We start from the raw sequence: 21,016 nt of genomic DNA, 5'->3' as shown, positions 1-21,016 counted from the left end.
ATGAACCTTCATTATAAACACTAACATGCAAACTTAACATTAATGTGTTTATGTTAACAAAATCCATCACATACCCACGTTAAGGCTGCCACTGCTCCAAATCAACTAGTGAGACCTTCCGTGATAGCTGCACCACACTGGACCAGCCCATCTTTATTTGGGTAGCCTCCTCATCCAACTATGTATTGACCAGTTTCCTCACTGTTCTCGATTTCTAGATGTAATTAAAAGCATGATGACCATAATTAATCTCTAATTTTAGTATGTGTTACATATGGTGGTTTGGGAAATAAATATCCATTTGAAAGGTTACTGCTACACCTTAACAATACAGTGGTTACTAATTATCAAAGAATTTCATAAAAACATTTTTCGATTCTCTTACATTTCAATGGATCTGTGATCTCATCGAAATGGGTGTATCCTCTATCAGTAGAGACTGCAGCTTATCTCTGCCTTCTCATTTACCTGGCATGCTGAAGACCTTCCTCTTGTTTGTGTGTGTGTTTTTAATACATTCTGAGGTTAGCAGTGTGCCTATTCTTCTCTAGTTCCTCATTCTTGCTTATATAAAGGTAGACTTGTATCTTTTTTTTTTCTGATCATACATTTCCTGAAGGATGTCCCTCTATATCAATTCGTGTATATAGGTCATCACTGTAAACATGCGTAGCCTGCTCTGTATGAACCTCTCCACTGCCTTTTGCAGGTCCCCCACAACTGTGATTCTTTGGAGACTGTGGTGTTATTCACAGCCACTTGACATCACTGAAAAGAAAATCCATGTTAAAAAGATGGGGTTCTGTGCCAGGTAATTAAACGAATTACACAATTTCTCAAATGTAATCTAGTTTGTTCTTTTCCTCCTATTCAAGTATGGGCCCAATTCACAATCCATTTGTCATGCATATCCCAATAAGGTGGCCTTTCAGCTGCATGTTACAGCCCAAACAAAGAGAATTTTTCATCCATTTAGTTTTTCCTCTCTGGATAGTTAGGTTACTCTCTTTTGAGTAGCTGCTCAAAATCGGTTTCAATAAGGAGGCCCTGCAGTGCTCTGGGCTTAATGAAATTTGCACATTATCATCCCCACGCAGAAACATGTAACCTTCTCAATCACCTTTTCTTTGGGTAGCAATATCATCCACAGTTTCCCTCCCTCTCCCCCCTCCCCCATTCTTTTGGTATGTTCCTTTCCCTGAAATAGACTAATAAAATGATTCCTTAATGCTTTCAAGATTGTCATCTCCAATCTGGATTTCATTAGCACATACCTGGCCTGTTCTAGATGTTTTTTTCTGTCTTTGTGTTTTTAGTGCTATTTCTATTTCCTCAAATACCACACAGAGGACTAAGGTACTAGGGTCCAAATGTGGTAGTTTCACTTTCATTGATGATGAAAAGAGATTATAGGACTGTGCATTTTAGAGACCTTAAAGGTCATTGCGGCTAATCTCTCATTTTATAGATGAGGAATCTGAGGTCTACGGAGTCTAAATTACTTGTCCAGGGTCATATAACTACTAAGTGTCTGGGAGATTCAAACCCAGGTTCTTTTAACTTCAAGCTTAGTGCTCTAGTCAATCCATCACATTCCTCATTACAGAATCACTGAAAAATCTTTTCTTATTTCTGTCTATCTGTTGTCCTCCTGCCATGGATAAGCCTCTGGGATGATATGGCTCAGCTAGGGCTTATGCTAATCTTTCTGTAGATTGGCTTCACCTCTACTGCTTTTCAAAGTTTTATGAAGTGATACTACTTGTAATCTTCCTAGTCCTAGACTAGCAGCTCTGCTGCGAGGGCTTGCTGAGTCCACCTGGAACTCAACTCTCACCTGTGGCTCCGAGAAGCTACAGCATGTGCAGCAGCTACACCCTGGTTAACCATCTCGACAGACAGGCCAAACCAGGTTGAGGGTAACCAAGAGGCCTCAAACCCACTGGTGAGTTGGTGGTGGCGGGGGTCACCCCAAGCATGTGAAGACTTCTTCCAGTGGAGTAGCTGTGGATGAGAACAATTTGTTTCAATAGCTATGAAAGCGGCTGAAGCCAAGCTTGGTCAGGCATTGAAGGCCCTGAAGCTACCAAGGTCATCTACTGCATCCCGGGCCATTGCCGATTGTCCTAACTTTTGTCTTGCCACTGGACTTTGATGACTCTGTAAGAGACAGTGAGGCTGACAACTCTGTGCAACTCTGCCTCACTTAAATCCAATTCATGCACGAGTCAAGACATCACCTTGTGATGTCACTGGTCCTCTTTGAAAACAAAGGACAAACAACAACTACATCTTTATGGTATTTTAAAATTAGATTTTATTTTTCAATGATCAAATATTTATTTTTTTCTATCTCCCCCTCAAAAAACAAACAAACAAACAAACCAAAAAGAGAATGCTTGTCCTAGATATCTTTTTTTTTTTTGGGTGAGGCAATTGGGGTTAAGTGACTTGCTTAGGGTCACACAGCTAGTAAGTGTCAAGTGTCTGGTCTGAGGCCAGATTTGAACTCAGGTCCTCCTGACTCCTGGCCTGGTGCTCTATCCACTCAAAAACAGAATGCTTGTAAGAAATAAGCATAGATGGTTAAGCAAAATAAATTTCCATATTATCTATGTCTAAAAATGTGTATCTAATTCTGCTTATTAGTCCATCATCTCTGTGAAATGGTGAGAAGCCTTCTTCATCACTGGTCCTCTGGAATCATGGGTAATTATTGCATTGATAAGAGTTCTTAAGTCTTTCTTCTCTATAGTATTTTACGAATTAATCTGAATGTTAAACTAGTGTGAATCTTAACTGCTATCTCTCTCTGCCAGGAAAAACTTTGAATGTTTGCTGGCTCAGATGGTTTCTTGGCTCATTTGACCCGATGATGGTGGCTACTTTACATTAAACTTTTGTAGGAAATGGTGATAATCAGGGTAGATGTCTTTGACTTTTTCTATTTTTCCATTTTTCATATCAGTAGCTTGTTTGACAAGGCCAAGTTGAAATGACTGCATTCATATCCAATTTTAATCATTTTTTTCTTCCAATTTGAGAAGCAGTATAGCACAGTGGATAGAGTGTTGGACTTGCAGTAAAGAAGACTTGAATTCAAATGCTACCTCTGATATTTACCAGCCAGTACACAGCACAGTGCCTGGCACATAGGAGGTACTTAATAAATATTTACTGACTGACAAGCTTTGTGAACATGGGCAAGTCATTCAGCTTCTTTTCTCATCTTTAAACATGGGATAAGAACTGTAATATCTATAAATCATAAATTTATTATGAAACTAAAATGAGAAAACATATAAAGTACTTTGTAAACCTTAGAGTACCAGATAAATGTCAGCTATTATGACTGTTACAATTTGACATTGATTTCTGATCTTTGCTTTAAATAGCCAATGGTCTGATTGATTGTACACTGACAGCTGATTCTGATATTACTCCTACATCCCAAACTAGTGGTATCTTGCCTCTTAAGATGGAGTTGATTTGATTTTGTGGTGATGCTTTTCTTACCCTTGTTCCTTTCTCCAGCATCTTTAACCTCTACATGTTTGCTGACTCTGCTCTCCTACCTTCGAACATGCACTGATGTCTTCTATACTGAAAAGTCACTGGCTTGTTCTCTAGAGAGTAAGTGGTCAAAGAATAGGAACAAATAATCCTCAAAAGATGAACTGCTAATTTTAACAACCACTGGAAAGATTAATCCTTATCATGAATAAAAATCCAACTTTGAAGATTCATCTCAAATCTAGAAAAACGGCAAAGATGAGAAAATATGGGAATATTCAATAGTGGAGGTGCCGTGGAAAAAATGGGCAAATATATTTAGTGGAGTTGCAAATGGGTTCAGGAATTTTACTACGATGCTCACTAAAATGATCAAATCCTTTGACTCAGAGATCACACTACTGTACAAGACATATTACTGAAGGAGTTCAAAGATAGAAAGTAAACTCCCCTATAAGACAAAATATTTATAAAGAACTTTTTGCAGGGGCAAAGAACTGAAAACGAAGTAAGTGCCTATCAGCTGGGAAATTGTTAAGATGAACTGTGATCCTTGAGAATGCTAAAATACTACTGCACCTTAAAAAATGGTGAATGTAAACAATACAGGGAGGCAGGGGAAGATTTATGTGAATTGATGAAAAGTGAAATAAGCAGGAATAGGAAAACAATGTACAAAATGACTACAATAGTGTAAATGGAAAGTACCAGCACCAAAAATCAAAATGGAACACTTTGTAATTATAATGACTGATGATCTTGACCTTGAAGAAAAAAGAGAATGCACTTCCCTCTCTTCGTTGCAGGAAGGGAGAGGCACAATGCATGCAGAACACTGCATATACCTGATCAATACACTGACTTGTTTTGCTGAACTACTGTCCTCCTTCGTCCTTTGTTCTGTGTTATAAGAGATGATCTCTAGATGACAGAGGTAAAGGGCATATTGGGAAATGAAGGAAATTAAGAAAAAACCAGAAACAAAAATGAATTTAAATAAGAAAAAATCCTGATGTTCTTTCTATAGGTCAACCCACTTGTCTCCTTTCTCTCACTCCAAATTTATCAAATGGGGAGCCCATGAGGCAGGTAGGTGGCACAGCAGATAGCGCACGGCCCTGGAGTCGGAAGGACCTGAGTTCAAATGCGGTCTCAGACCGGACACTTGACACTTATTAGCTGTGTGACCCTGGGTCCAACCCCAACTGCCTCGCCAAAAAACAAACAAAAAAAATCAAACCAAAAACAAATGGGGAGCCCATGATGCCTATTTATTTCATTTCCTCACTGTCCCTTCCTTCTTTCACTTTCTGTTGTCTGTTCTTCATCCCTACGACTCAAGTGAAATTTTACTCTAAATGTACGAGTTATCTCCTTGACAGATCGTGGGGGTTCACTGAATCTTGAATTCTCCTACATTTGAGTTATAATTCACACTGTTCACCAAACCCTCCTTCTCCTTTTCTCAAACCCCTGTGAAGGTTCCTTACAAACACTCTTGTGTTTTTCATCACACCATTTTCCCTATCTGAAATGCCCTCTCCATTCTTCACTTGGCTAAACTTTCTTAACTTTCAAAGCTTAGCTCAAGTTCCTTCTCCAAGATACATTTTCAACCTATTAGAAGCCACAGTGACTTCTTCCTCTTCTAAACTAACAGCACTGACTGTCTCTAATACTCATTTGGAAATCATACAATGCCCTATGAATATTTTTATATCATCATCTATATTGCTATTTAAATCTTGGGTTTATCTGTAGTCTAAAAAGTCCCTGAGGCTATAATCCAGGTGGACAGAGTCTTGCAAAGGAAAGCAAAGATCACTAGATGCTGCATAAAACATACATTTCCCGAAGGGATTCCTGATAGCCCTTAAAGGACTAATGGTGCCTTGAATATAGTCGGCCCTCAAAAAGTGTGTTGCTGATTGAAACTCTTCTCTCTAGGCTTGTTGTTGTTATTCATCACTGTAGTGCGACTCCATTTCGGGTTTTCTTGACAAAGATACTGGAGGGGTTTGCCATTTCCTTCTCCAGCTCATCTTATAGATGAGAAAAGTGAGGCAAACAGGTGAGAGATATAATGAAAATGTTTGTTTCCATAAAATTGAGACAACCACTAGAAAAGTAACTAAGTAAAACTGAATACAGCCAGTCTTATCTTGTTTTGCTGGTAGAAGTCAGTAAGTAGGACAAAGGTTAAGCTTTACTTAGAGCCCGTATGCTCAATAGGCTCATAAATACTAACTTCTCCACCTTCGGCCGAGATTAAGATGCCATTTTTTTAACATGTGATGTATGTAGGAGGAGTAGATGTGTAATAGGCGTGCCGGAAAGTTGTACACTCTGGAGGACTCAGCCAATGAGGAAACAGAGGAGGGACTCTGTGGCTGGGATTAGAAATAAATAGTGAACTCTTGCTTTGGTGTGTGGGTGTGTGTTAGGACACCCACTTTTGCAACTGCATAATAAACTCAGCTTTTAACTTCATCCTTCCTGAGTCCGAATGAGTTATTTCTCACACAGGGTTAAGTGACTTGCCCAGTGTCACACTGCTAGTAAGCGGATGGGGTGGATTTGAACTCAGGAAGAAGAGTCTTCCTGATTCCAAGCCCAGTATGCTATCTATTGTGCCACCTAGCTGCCCTCCTCTTTAGACTACTTCACTTTATATGTCCCTTGAATTCCCCTGTGTTTACACATGTTTCTTCTCCTTCTTCAGTCCCTCAACTATGGTCATTCCCTAAGACTCAATTTTGACTTTGTGGAGGAAATATTAAAAAATACAACTCAATATTTAAAAAAAAAATACAACTCAAAATAACTAGTAATGTCTACCTCCTAAAAAAAGGGTAGGTTGCATTAATATAAGTATTATGGCCAAATGAAGTAACAATCTTTCTGGGCAACCACATTTAAAATTTTGTGTTCAGTCTGGAATGCTACATTTGGGTGGTGCTGATAAACTGGAATATGTCCAGAGGAGAATGACCAGATATGACGAGTCTAAAAATTATGTCAATACAGAGAATTGGGATCTGTACTTGGAAAAGGGAAGAATAAAAAGGAACATAAAAGTGTTTTTTTTTCAACTATTTGAAGGGTGTTATATGAAAGAGGAAGTAGTTATCTTCTGCAGCTCTTAAGTGCAGAGCCAGAACAAAAGGGTAGAAAGGCATAGCAAGCTTTCCTTATGAGGTAGTAAATCCCCTTTCTTCAGTAGATATAGTAAACAAGAAGTATGAAAGGCTAAAGAAGACAAAACCAAAAAACTTTCTACATGAATATTAAAATTTTAAAAGTCATTTCATAAACTTGGTTTACATTAAGCAAAGAGTGAAAAATTACACTAGATCTGAGCACCTGCATACAAGTCATTTTTATTTATTTCAACTAGAATATAGGGCTTGGAGAAAAAGAATACCATCTTGACATTAAGCCTGCTGTCCAATTTTTACTTGGTTTATCATAATTAATTTTAGGTCCCAACTGGCTAATGCTTATATTCCTGGCTACTCCCTTGCTGAAACATGCTTACAACTTCGTACTTTCTAAATGTGTAATGAAGTAAACTTTAAAGCAGTACAAAATTGTCTCTGTAAATACTCCCTAGCAAATTATTTTTCTCTAAGTTATTTAAATTCTTGCTACTGACAGCATTCAATATGGCTTCTCTCCTGACCTACATTATCTTAAAATTTAAATTAACATGGAAGCTTAGTTTGAAAAGAATCTTAAATCTAATAAACAACAATCACTTATTCATAAAAAAAAGCCAATCAAGTCTACACAAAACCATCTGTTGTCTCAGTGGCCATACTTTACATTCCATGATGAAATCTTAACTATGTTTAGAAGAAAACTTAAATTCACGAGACCATATGACAAGGAAGATTTTACTTTTATAAAAATTGCGCATTTATTTTCTCAATTTGAAATGGTCTTTCATTGAGCCTGGTAAATTTCACCTAGAGGACCTAAATTCAACTGATTCAAAAGAATGTGGTTTCCACCCTACTGGGAATCATGTTTCTGTGTCTTTGTTAAGGGTAAAAAATGAAAATGGGGGCAGCTAGATGGTGCAGTGGATAGAGCACTGGCCCTGGATTCAGGAGGACCTGAGTTCAAAACCAGCCTCAGACACATAACACTTACTAGCTGTGTGACCTTGGGCAAGTCACTTGACCCCACTGCCTAGCCAAAAAAAAAAAAAATTAAAATGGAGATGCATTCTTTTTGATGCTTTGGATTTTAATTAGCCCCTCTAGCCAAGAGATTTCATTAGCTCCGCCATTCTCTTAGGACCTACAATTACAGAATCAGTCATTCAATGAGTATTTACAAAGTGCCTACCACATGTAAGCCACTGTGCTAAGGTGAGGGGATATAAGTAAAAAAAAAAAATGAAATAATCCCTACTTATAAAGAGCTTACTTCCTAATGGGGCAAAAAAGTAAAAAGACAAATATAAAGTGAAATAATATATATGTGTATTATACACACATTATATACAAATATACAGTGAATAAATATACATACATACAAGGCTGTATACATACTAGCAGTTGGCAGGATCTCTAAGAAAGTCTTCATGCAGAAGATGGTACTTGAGCCTGATCTCACTGCTAGGAGGCAGAGGTAAGGAGGAAGTACATTCCTAGGCATGGGAAACAGTTGGGGAGAGTACTGTGCATCAGGAAAAGAAAGTTTGGCTGGATTGCAGAGTGTAGGAGGGAAGGAATGTCCAAAGAATTTGGGGACAGACTGTGTAGAGTTTTAAAAGCCAAAGAGAGGTTTTTTTATTCTAGAGACAATAGGAAACCATTAGAGTTTATTTAGTACATTAATGACACAGTCATATTTATACTTAGGGAAAACTACTTTGACAGCTGGAGGCTGACCAGGAATGGGGAGAAATAAAATGCAGGGAAACCAATTAAAGGCTGCTGCTGTGACCTAAACAAGAGGTGATGAGCGCCTGAACTAAGCTGTATGAGTGGAGAGAGTGTGGGATGTGGGAGTTGTTGGGAAGGTAGAAGCAGCAAGATTTGACAATTGATTGTATATGTGGGCTAAGGGAGAGTGAGAAATTAAAGATTATGTCAAGGTTACAAACCTGGGAAATAGGAAGGATGCTGGTGCTTTCCACAGAAATAAAGATCTTTGGGAGAGAAAGTTTTGGGGAAAAGAGAATGAGTTCAGTTTTGGACATGATGAATTTAAGATGTCTCTGGTACATCCAGTTTGAAATGTCCAATAGGAAAATGATGATGTAGGACTAAAGTTCAAGGGAGAGACAAGCTAGATATATAGATCTGGGAGTCCTTTGAGAGTTACACTCATGAAAGCTGAATATGTTACTAAGAGACAGGCTACGGGGCAGCTAGGTGGCGCAGTGAATAGAGCACCGGCCCTAAAGTCAGGAGGACCTGAGTTCAAATCCAGCCTCAGAACAAACACTTGACACTAGCTGTGTGACCCTGGGCAAGTCACTTAACCCCAACTGCCTTAAAAAGCAAAAAAAATAGAGAGAGAGACAGGATATAGTGGCAGAAGAAAGGATGGCCCAGGACACCACATTTGATATATTTTAGAAATGAGACCCTTATCAGGGAGACTGGTGAAAATTCTTTCCCAATTTTCTACTTTCCTTCTAATCTTGGTTGCATTGGCTTTGTTCGTGCAAAAACTTTTCAATTTAATGTAACATGATATGGATTAAGAACTAGAAAAGGAAAAAAAAAACTAGCCAAGGAGACTAAGGAGTAGTTTGACAGGGAGGAGATGAACCAGAAGAGAACAGTGTTATGAAAACCCAGAGAGGGGCAGTATCCAGGACAAGAGTGCTGTCAACCAAATGTCAAGCGCAGCAGATAGGCCAAGAAGGAAAAGAAGGAGAAGAGACCAGATCAGGCAATTAAGAGATTACTTCAATTCTGGAAAGGGCAGTTTCCATTGAGTAATGAGCTAAGAATTGCAAGGGGCTGAGAGGAGGAAATGGAGGTAACCAGTGAAGGCAGCTTCTTGGAATCTGGCTGAGAAGTAAGGAGAGATACAGGGATTGGGACAGTATATTTAGTGAAGGTATTTTAATTCTCAGGGAGACATGAGCATGTTTGAAGGCAGGAAGAAACCAGCTAATAGAGAAAGGCTGAAGATTTAAAAGACAGGGAGCATTGTGAACATGATATGCTGGAGAAGAGAGGAGGGGATGAAAAGAACAAGTAGGAAGGTTGGTCTTGGTAAGGAGAGAGGTCACTTCTTTGATGATGTCTAAGAGTTTTAAAATGAGGAGAAAGGAGAAGCGTGTTCTTGTCAAATAGTCCCAATTTATCAGTAAAATAAGAGGCAAGATCTGTACCTGAGGGTAGGAAAGGGATATGTGAAAGACTTGAGGGAAAAAAAAAGTTTGGAATAGGTTCTATGGGAAGTGAGATAGGGTATCAATTAGGGAGGAATAAAAGGACGGGCTTGTTACAGAGAGGGCCCACTTAATAGTGGATAAATTTGTAATGTACCCAGTCAACATGGTTGTGAGACTTCATTTGTGTTCAGTATCTCCTAAGTAAAGAGGAAATAGATGGTGGAGTAATCCAGGGCTGAAGTCTGCCAAGAAAGGAGTGGTGATGTGACAAGTGGGAAAGGATTCATCAGTAGATGACCATGTAGAACTGATATGGCTAAATATTGGGTTGAGGTTGGAGAAGGAGTAAATCAGAGAAGTGTTAATGGCCTGAGAGATGGAGGGTTTGGAAATCTCAGTGAAGAACAGGTTTAGAAGGGGTGAAATGGTAGGAGATTGTGGTTGGATAGACAAATATCAGAGTTCCTAATTAGGAAAATGGAACATTTATGGATAATGGTGAGATCTAATGTGTGATCATTACTTTGTATGTCTGAGATGGAATGAAGGACTAGGTCACTGAATTTATTGAGGCTGAAGAGACAGTAAAGTTAGGAAGCTTGACGGAGCATCTAATTGATATTAAAGTCCCCTGCTATAAGGGAAGAATTACAGAAGAGAGGAAGATAGTGAGTCAGGTAATGAACTCCTTGAGAAAGGAAGAAGAATGACCTGGGAGTTGTAGCTACCATAATTCAGATGTCAGTTGCAAAAACTGATCAAACTGACTTGTCACTCTGATTGAATATCAATACTATTCTCTAAAGCCCCTATGTAGATATTCAAAGCATCATATATTGAAACAAATTTCTACTGCTAGTTTCAAAGTGTGATGCTACAAAAATCTGTGTTCAATTCGACAACTATATATCAAGCACTACCTACATGCAAAATACATACCTTATCCTTCCCCCCAAAACTCTTTGATCCATTGACACTGGTTTCTGCTGTTCCTCAAACAAAACACTCCATCTCCATTTGTCTTTTTCCTTAGCACAGTGCCTGGCACATAGTAAGTGCTTAAGAACATTTACTGACTGATACTTGGCACTGGAAATATAAAGATAAAAATTATATAGTGCCAGGACTAAAGATTGCTAAAGCTTAGAATGAAGGATGTTTAGGAAAACTAAGGGTAACAAAAAGAGTTTTTAAATTCCTATATTGGAGAAATGAGGAATATCACAAGAGGAATAAGGTCAGAAAGAAGGCCTAAGTGTTCAACTCTTATCTTGCTTCTGTTTCCTTTGCCAGGAAAAAGGATCATTGTCAAGTCAATAGTCAATAAGTATTTATTTAAGTGCCTACTATATGTTAGGCACTGTGCTAAGTGCTGAGGACACAAAGAAAGGCAAAAGACAATTCCTGTCCTCAAGGAGCTCACAATCTAATGAAGGGGACACACAGGCAAACACGTATGTACAAATAAGTTAGATATGGAATAAATGGAAAATAATTCACAGAGGAAAAACACTAGAGTTAAGAGGGATTGGAAGAGGCTTCCACTAAAAAGTAGGATTTTAACTTTGTCTTCCACTGGAAAGATTAAAACAAAAAAATGGCTGATAGAGAATCGATTCTTAAGGAGATAAGTAAGAGTGCCTCTCTAATGGCCAACAACTAATTCGAGTCACCTAGCCCTGAAAAACTATCCATATCCTACAGTACTGCAAGAATTGGTAGATGTGATTACTTAGCTACTATCAGTGATCTCTGAAATAATGTGAAGAACAGAAGAGGAACTCCAGGAACAGAGAAGGGCAAATATCCTGGTTGTGAAAAAAGGGAAGAGAATGAAGTCTGGATTCTTGGAAAAATTCTGAAACATATTATTCAAGGAATGGTTAGTGAAGATCTAGATAAAGAAGTGATGATTACCAAGAACCAGCATGGTTTTGTCAAGAACAGGTACTCCTTTTTGACAGTTATTAGACTGGTAGATTAATGGAACGTTGTAGATAACAGTCTACCTAGATTTTAGGAAAGCGCAAAGTTTCTCGTGTTATTTTTGTGTAAAAGATGGAGAAATATGACCTAGAAAATATGTATGATTAGATGGATTCAGGAGTGGTTTATTTATTCCTATATTTTCTAGTATTCTTTTTTTTTTTAACAGAAAAGGATATTGTATTCTATCAAAAGTTTTTTTCTATATCAGTATAATCAGATGATTTTTGTTAGTTTTAATATAATCTATTACGTTTATAGTTTTCCTAATATTGAAGCAGAGTATATTTTTATATGTTGCTTTAGCTTCTGTAGTCAATAAATTTCTTTCTCCATTTTTACTCTTCCTCGTTTAGGTATCAAGACCACATTTGTGTCATGGAAGGAATTTGGTAGGCTCCCTTCTTTTGCTATTTTTGCAAACAGTTTACATAATATTGGAATTAATTCTTTTCTGAATGTTTGCTAGAATTCATTTATACATCCACCTGCTCCCAGGGTTTTTTGAAGGAGAATTCATTTATGGCTTGTTCAACTTCTTTTTCTAAGATTGGGTTATCTAAATTAAATACTCTATTTCTTATTGTTAATTTGGGCATTTTGTATTTTTGTAAATATTCATTCATTTTACTTGAGTTGTTGGTTTTATTACCATACAGGTGGGCAAAATAGTTTCTAATAATTTCAGTTATTTCTTCTTCATTTGTTGTGAATTTCTTCTTTATTTCTTGTGAACAGTGCATTCTTAATTTCTAAATCTGCTAAGTACATCTCCTGTATTCTTCTTCTGATTAACTAATTTAACATGCATTTATCAAGTACCAGTTATGGACAACACACTGGGAATACAATAACAAAATGAAAAATGGTTCCTGCCCTCAAGGAGGAGTTTGTATTCTACTGGGGAGATACAACATATAAATGATTATAGGATCATAGATTTGGAGCTAGAAAGGTCTGAGGATAATCAGTTAATCTCTCTAGGCCCGTTTCTTCATCTATAAAATAAGAAGGTTGGACTAGTAAATCTCTGATTCTCTGATCCTATGACCTTATTAAGTGTATTAAGTATATACATGATGAGGAAGAGGAGGAGGTGAGCACTAACAACTAAGGGGATCTTCTTATAGTAGATAGCACATGAGAGAGCCTATGGGTGGAGATGAGGAATGAGTGCATTCCAGCTATGGAGCCCAGGTCTGTATAGAGTCATGGAGGGAGGACATGGAGTGCCAAATTACACCATTTTGGCTGGACCATGCATGAAGGAGACTAATGTGCAATGAGCCCAAAAAGGTAGGCCACAGCTAGATTGTTAAGGGCTACAAATCCCAAACTGAGGGTTTGTGTGCTATGCTAAAGGAGACAGGGAGAGCCTAAAGGTTCTAGACCAAGGAAGTGGGATGGTTACACTTACGCTTTAGTAAGATTATTTTCGTAGCTGCATGGAGGATGGGCTGGAGAAGTCAAAAACTGGAAGACAGAAATACTATTAGGAATCTTTTGCAAAAAACCAGGAAAGCCAGACAAGTGAGTACCTGAACTGGGGTGTGGCCATTCTGGGGGGTAGCTTGAGAGACGTAAGAATGGCCTTGTCAGTCAGCCAGCTCTGGGGATACAAAGAAAGGCAAAAGAGTCCCTGCTCTTGAGGAGCTCACGATCTAACAGGGGGAAACAACGTGCTAACAACTACATACAGGTAAGATATACACAGGATAAATTGGGAGTAAGTTCAGAGGATTAAGGAGATAAATGAAGGGGAGGGGAATTTAGCTGAGACTCAGAGTGCCGGGGAAGCTAGGAGGTGGAAACGAGGAGGGAGAGTATGCCATGCGTGAGGAACAACCAATGAAAATGTTTGGAGTTGAGGGATGGAATGTCATGGGTGAAGAATAGCAAGGAGACCAGTGTCACTAGATCATGGACTGTGTGAAGGGGAGTAAAGTGTAAGAATACCAGGGCTTCTGTTTTTCAATACTATTTCACCAGTTCCCAGGGTTTCAATTATCATCTCTATGCAGATGACCCTCAACCTACTCATCCAGTCCTAACCTCCAAACTTCCAGTGTTGCATCTATAACTTTTAGACATCTCCAATTTGATATTCTGTAGACATCTTAAACTCAACATGTCCAAAACTTCAGTCATTATCTTTCCCTCTAAACCTTCTCTTCTTGTTAACTTCCCTGTTACTGTCAAAGTAACTACCATTGTCTCAGTCCCTCAGACTCACAACCTAGGTGTTATCCTAGACTCCCCACTCTCTCTCATTCTCCATTATCCAATCTGTTGCCAAAGCACGTCAATTTTTACCTTTATAACATCTCTCACATACCAGCTCTTCTCTCCTTTGACACTACCATCACCCTGTTGAAAGTTTTTCATTACTTTAAGCTTGGACTTATTAAAATAATAAGCTACTACCTGCTACATGTCTCTCCCTGCTCCAGTCCATCCTCTACTCAGCTGCCACAATAATTTTCCTAAAGCACAGGTCTGACCATGTCACCTGCTACCCCACTCAATAAACTCCAGTGGCTCCCTATTACCACCAGGACCAAATGTAAATGCTTTATTTGGCATTCAAAGCCCTTCATGACGTGCCTCCCCCCTGCCCCCACACCTTTCCAGTCTTCTTACACCTTAGGATGTCCCCCTACCCCTACTCTTTGATTCAGTGACACTGGCCTCCTTGCTGTTCCTTGAACAAGCCACTCCACCTCCCCACTTCAGAAATTTTCATTGGCTAACCTCCGTGTCTGGAATGCTGTCCCTCTTCATATCTGCCTCCTGACCTCTAAGACTCAGCTAAAATCCCACATTCTACAGGAATCTCTTCCTAACTCCTCTTAATTTTGGTGCCTTCCAGATGTTAATTATTTCCTATTTATTCTGTACCTAGCCTGTATATATGTGTATTATTCTGTACATAGCTTGTATATATGTAGTTATTTTCCTGTTGTCTCTCCCATTAGATTGTGAGCTCTGTGAGGGCAAGGAAGGTCTTTTGCCTTTCTTTGTAACCCCAGCACTTAGCACAGTTCCTGGCACATTATAGGTACATAATAAATGTTTACTGAGTGACATAAATAGGATTGCTAATTGAACAAAACATACATTTAAAAGAGTAATGAAATGGAATGCTATGTAATTATAATGATCAATCTTGGTCTTCAGAAGAAGCAAGGAAAAGTAGCTTCCGCTTTTCATTGGAGATGGGGGGTATGAAATGTTTCACATGATGTCTGACTCAGACATCAAGTCAAATGGATTTGCTTAACTGTTAGATTCAGGGAAAGTTCACTAGAAGGGGAGGATGAGAAGAGATATATTCAGAAACAACTGTGGCGTAAATGCAAAAGACATAAGCAAAACAAAAATAAATTACTTTTTTAAAAAAGGATGAAAGGCAGAGATCTAGTATGAAAGGGAATTTAACAAAAGATTGCAAGTTCCAGAGGATACTGGAGAGATCAGAAGAGAACAGTGATGGGGAGGGGAAGGGCTAAACTGTACAGGTATAAGGCACTGGGAAAGGTAATGGGGGAAAGCTGTTACTGCTTAAGCAGATACCAGTTCAATAACAGACAAAGTTAGGAATTTGCTATAATGTGAAAAGGAAAGTACCAAGTGAGATAAGCTTGTAGACTAAATCAAAGCTCGAATTAAAATGTTAGTGTGAAAACCTCTCTCCGCTAAGTGAAGTTTCATCAGTTGATTGCCATTGAATTCAGTCCTTTCTAGCAAACCATAATGGCCCCTTTGGGTCTCAATTTCTTCATCTGTAACGTGAAATGGTTGGTTTGGAATTATACAAGTGAATAAGACTGAGAATTACCACTCCGGGGCATGTGGTCCAAGGAGTTGTCAAAGACAATGGAAAATGTCCTATAGACCGAAAAAAGGCTGCTGGATTTGGGAATTGTGGATCACGGATGGCGTCTAATATAACGTAAGCTCTTTAAAGGCAAGGACTGTTCCATCTTTAACCTTGTATCCTCAGTGACTAGCACAGTGCCTGGTACGTACTATTTAGATATTTAGTAAGTGCTTGTTGATGGATAAGGAAAAAAGGAAAGGTTCCACAGTTACATCAAAATATTCACAGTAATCTCTTGTGAATGCACCCCTCCCCAAATAAAAACACAGCAAAACCAAAACAAAACACTTGAAACTAAGTGGAAGTCAATTCTCTATTAGGGAACATATAATATGGGAAGGTAGGTAGATAGAATGCCCAGTCTGGAGTCAGGAATACTCATCTTCCTGAGTTCAAATCATGCCTCAGACACTTACTAGTTGTGTGACCTGGGACAAGTCACTTCACCCCGTTTGTCTCAGTTTCCTCATCTGTAAAACGAGCTGGAGAAGGAAATGGCAAACCACTCCAGTATCTTTGCCAAGAAAACTCCAAATAGGTAAAATTCCAAAAGAGCAGATCATGTCAAAAAATGACTACACACACAAATACATATTATTTATAAGTAGCAAGGCACCCTGAGGGACAGCCAGGAAGCATCATGTTCCAGACAAGTTAAACCATCACCACCACCTTGACCTCTATCTCTTCTTAAACTGGGATGGACATAGATTAGGATTCAGAACCCAACACTTCTGGGAACTGAAGTGCCCCAAGCCTAGCCCCTGAAGCCATCACTGTGGGAAGCACCTAGTAAGCACTTCCGTGGGTTCTGTGGCAACCACAGCTACCAAAGACAGAGAAAGAAGATTATTACTCCCAATGTTCTTAGCACTGTCAAATAGCTTAACATCAGCAGTGAATATGATTTTATCAGTGGAATCGACATTAAAGATGTATTATGATCTGCTTCACTGATACATCCTAAGGACCATGAGACTTTCCCATTCCTTGCAGCTAAGTGTTATTGACCTCATTAGAATACGGGCTTTGTGAAAACTCGGACTCTCTCCATTTTTCTACCTGTATCCCCAGTGCTTGGCACATACTAAACACTTAATAAATTTTCATTCAATCATTTGTATTGCAGCATATGAATATAAAGAAATGTTATTGCACTGTAAGAAAGGAGGAAAATAAGCAGTCTAGAGAAATTCAGGAAGATCTGTACAAACTAAAGAACCAAAAGAACACAATGACCTCTATAACATAAAGGAAAACCACATTAAAAAGATACCAAAATTCAGATTAATCTTCCTTGATTCCACAGGACTAACGATGAAACACACTTCTCTCTTTCCAACAACAGGGTGCTGGAGGGAGGGGCTGAAATTCTATCAATAGAGGATGATGTATGTATGCACTGGCAGGCATGACTAATAGGTGAGTTTGTTTTACTTAGCTATTCCTCTTTGTTGCAAGGGAGCATTGGGGGTGGAGTGGGGATGGTTATTATGAAGTGACAGTGATATAAAATAACAAATCAATCAATAAAACCTTTTAAAAAACAAAACAAAATGAGATGGAGCTTAATTTTTTATGTGATTCTATTTTATTTTAGCTTTGGAAGAAAGAGTTAATTAGCTACTGAATTCCTTGGCTGTCCACACCCTACATGGAAGCTAGGAATAAAGTGATTAGTTAGAACAGGAGTAGGCTAAAGGTTTTCATCAGGAAATTGTATGACAATATCTCTGTTGGATTTAGAAGAACCAGAATAGAAACAAGAAAGAAGAATGGTTAGGTACATTAGACAGTCTACCTCTATAATAAATGGAAGAGGCCAGGATTGCCATTCGTCTGATAAGGTCTTTTTTATGTGCGTAAACTCCTATGTTTTTTATTTTTGCCTTGTTTATTTAAAGCTTCATGGATATTAAATAGTTTCTGAAAAAGCTCATGTTGTTCCAGACCCTGCTGTTGGCTGCCTAGGTTGTCTTAAACGCCCCTTTCTGTCATACTTCATTAGAGATCTAAATTTGCCTCTGCCCCCACAAGCTTTGTGTTCCCTTTTTTCTATCACAAATTATCAGCATCCAATTTTGAGTCTGAGAGCACACAGCAGAGAAAATGTGATTTAGGTTAAAAAAATATTAATCTGAGTCAAATTTCTTTTCATTCCTATTTTGTGTCTTTTGAATGATTCCTGATGGGAATCTAGATTACTGTTCTGACCCTTTCCACTATCCTTAGTCACAGAACCATAGATTTAGAGCTGGAAAGGACCTTAGATGTCATCAGATCCAACTCCTTCACTTTAGAGATGAGGAAAATGCGGCCTGGACTTATGAAGGAAAACCAAGAGATAAGTAACCTGACCAGGGTGGGTCACAGATAGCAAGTGGTAGAGGTCTTCTGACTACAAAGCCATTGTTCTTTCCACTGCACCACCCAGTCCTTCAATAACTGGTCAATGGGGACAGGTCAACAGAAGGTCAAAAGCTTGGCTTCTGCTACTGTCAGGCACATGTTTTCAAGATTCATTTCAACATTCTGGAGCACTCAAACTTAAACATTATGAGAATGAGTTAAATATTCTACCTCAAAATTGACTGCTAAAAATATAATGCTGTGCTATTTTTAATATGGGTCAGACTGATGTACTGTACACTGTACTTTCTGGTGAAATGGACTCCTATCCTTTAATAGTCTTTACCAAAATGACACGGATCTGTTATGTGAATGCTAACAAAATCTCATGTATCAGAATAGCCATTGAGCCCACCAGTAAAATGTATAGTGAAAGTACTGTAAACAATAATGAAGATATTCCTTAAGAGAACACTGTAACAGTAAGAACCTGGTTGAGAAAGTAGACATTTATGTCTAATTCCTTTCTTCTAAAGATGTTTAAAGGGTTTGATAAAAATCAGTTGACAATCTTATAAATGAAACCAGAAGGCAGAAAGAAGTTACAGCAAAATGGAAAGATGGCTGACAGATTGTTACTGGAGAGGCAAATAAATAAGTGTGCATAATTGGTTTTATTAGGCATCCGATGATATCAAGAAACACAAATTCAGGGAACATGGTTATTTCTCATGGCAAACACAGATCTGGAACAATCTGGTCTCCTCCACGATCATTTTGTTTTTGTATCCCCAGCACCCAACACAGTGCCTTGCAGATAGTAGGTGCTTAATAAATTCTTGTTGATCCACTTCACTCCTACCTTCCTTCAAAGTTCAGCTCAAAGATTACTTGCAAAAGGGCCTTTCCTGATTCCCCTAGATGCTTGTACCTCCCCTCCCAATTAACTTTCTTTCTACTACAGACATACTTAAGCATATACTTAAATGTATACCTGCTGTTTCCCAAATAGAACGTAAACTTCTTGAGAGGAAGGGCTGTTTTATTATTTTGTATTGGCAAGAACTGCAAAATGCCTGGCACAGGGGAAATACTTAATAAATGCTTGTTGATTAATCAACTAACATTGATTTTTCTGAGAAAAGAATGAGATGATGTTGGATATAGTGAACAATGAATAACATCATAAAAAGAAACTGATTATGTTTTAATAGAGAGAAAACAACCCATTCTTGATATGTGAGTCATTCCTGTCAGCTCTGTTAGAACAAAAATAAAAATTAAATAAAAAGTTAAAAGAATAAAAATGAGAAAAAGATGTGGTGGGCAATTAAAATAACTACAAGATGATTTATTAAAATAAGTTATTGATGCCCCAAAATGGGATATGGATGGAAAGATGTCAGCATTACAATAATTTCATATAAATGTTTAAGTGGCATAAATCAATTGCCATAACAAGAAGACGAAGAGGCTTAAAATGAGCCTAGTCAGCAAGCACTTGACTTTCTTTTTTTTTTTTTTGGTGAGGCAATCAGTGTTAAGTGACTTGCCTAGGGTCACAAAGCTAGTAAGTGTCAAGTGTCTTAGGTGGGATTTGGACTCTGGTTCTGACTTTAAGTCTGGAGCTCTACCACTGCACCACCTAGTTGCCCCTTACTTGACTTTCAAATTGAGAGATAAGGCTGCCAATGGCAACACCAGTGTAGAATGTGAGATCATTTGGAAAATTTTAGAGTATGGTAGAAGATTATAAGCATCACCCCATAAAAGACAGAAAAGAAGTGGAGGGTAAAACCAGTTTTTTAAAAAAAAAACCCCAAACCAAAAAAACCTTATTAAATCTTGGTCATGGAGAGAATCTTAGAAAATGTACCTCTTTCCTTTCTTTAGAGATGGTGGACTATGGATGTGGGATATTGTATATACTGTCTGATATGGCTGATACATTGCTTGGTTTTGTTGAATATCTTTTTCCTCTTTTAAAATTCTCATTAGAAGGTTGGCTCTCTGGGTGGGAGGATTATATTTAAAAATCCACATAATATAAAAACAAAAAGTATTCATAAAAATATCATTAAAAAAATAAAGCTTAATGAGATACCCAACTATGCAAAAATCATTCTGAGAGCACTGATAGATAAAAGTGGAAGAAGAGCAACATACCAAAAAAAGATGAAAAGATCTGCAAAAAATTTTATCACAAACTCTTTTTTATCATCAAGGACACTGTAGTCATGACTTGGACTCCAATATCACAGTCCTGGATGGGGTTAGAGAGGAGGTAGAAACACTGAGTAGAACATATATAGGAAAAAGAGCTGGACTAGACCAAATGTACATGGAGAAGCTCTATGCTGAAGCCAGTTCAATTGTAAGGGCGTGGAGAGCGATTCTAGTTATCTGAAAGAGGTGAAGATAGCAAAAGTGCAGTGAGGAAAAAACCACTTTAGTCCTTATTACCATGAAAAAAATGGTGACTTAGGGAAATTAGCAATTACTAGATGCCTACTTTCACGTATATGTATGTGGGGGTGTGGGTGTGTATGTACACACTGCAGACTACATCTTTATTATCATACAATTGATTGAAAGATATTGTCTATCGGTTTTTAAATATGAAAATGCCTTTGATGCAGCAGAGCAAAATGCTGACTCTAAAAAAGGGTCTTCTATGACTACCTTAAAATTATACAAGATTTCCTTAAAGATTTAACAGAGACTATCTCGTGTGACAACCCTCTGATTAGTACCATAAAGGAAAACTGTATAACTCGGGCACATATACTCACCAAAGGTATTCACTTCTGTTAAAGGAGAAATCCAATATACATTTTAAGTTAAAAATTGATTTCCTATGAAGGAGAGGTCCTCTAAATGCTCCTTTTTGCAGATGACATTGTGCTGATTGCCTTAATTTTTGG

The 21,016-nt window shown here is 38.1% G+C and overlaps 1 pseudogene; it reads right to left on the bottom strand.

Annotated features, from left to right (window-relative positions):
- LOC114045145 overlaps window positions 1–21,016 on the bottom strand; it is a 49,061-nt pseudogene that overhangs the window by 15,991 nt on the left and 12,054 nt on the right.

This window comes from Vombatus ursinus, unplaced genomic scaffold, assembly GCF_900497805.2.
Source record: "Vombatus ursinus unplaced genomic scaffold, bare-nosed wombat genome assembly UNPS02014778.1, whole genome shotgun sequence".
NCBI lineage: Eukaryota > Metazoa > Chordata > Mammalia > Diprotodontia > Vombatidae > Vombatus > Vombatus ursinus.
The sequence above is the reverse complement of the archived record's forward strand: the minus strand, read 5'-3'. Positions and strand labels throughout refer to the sequence as shown.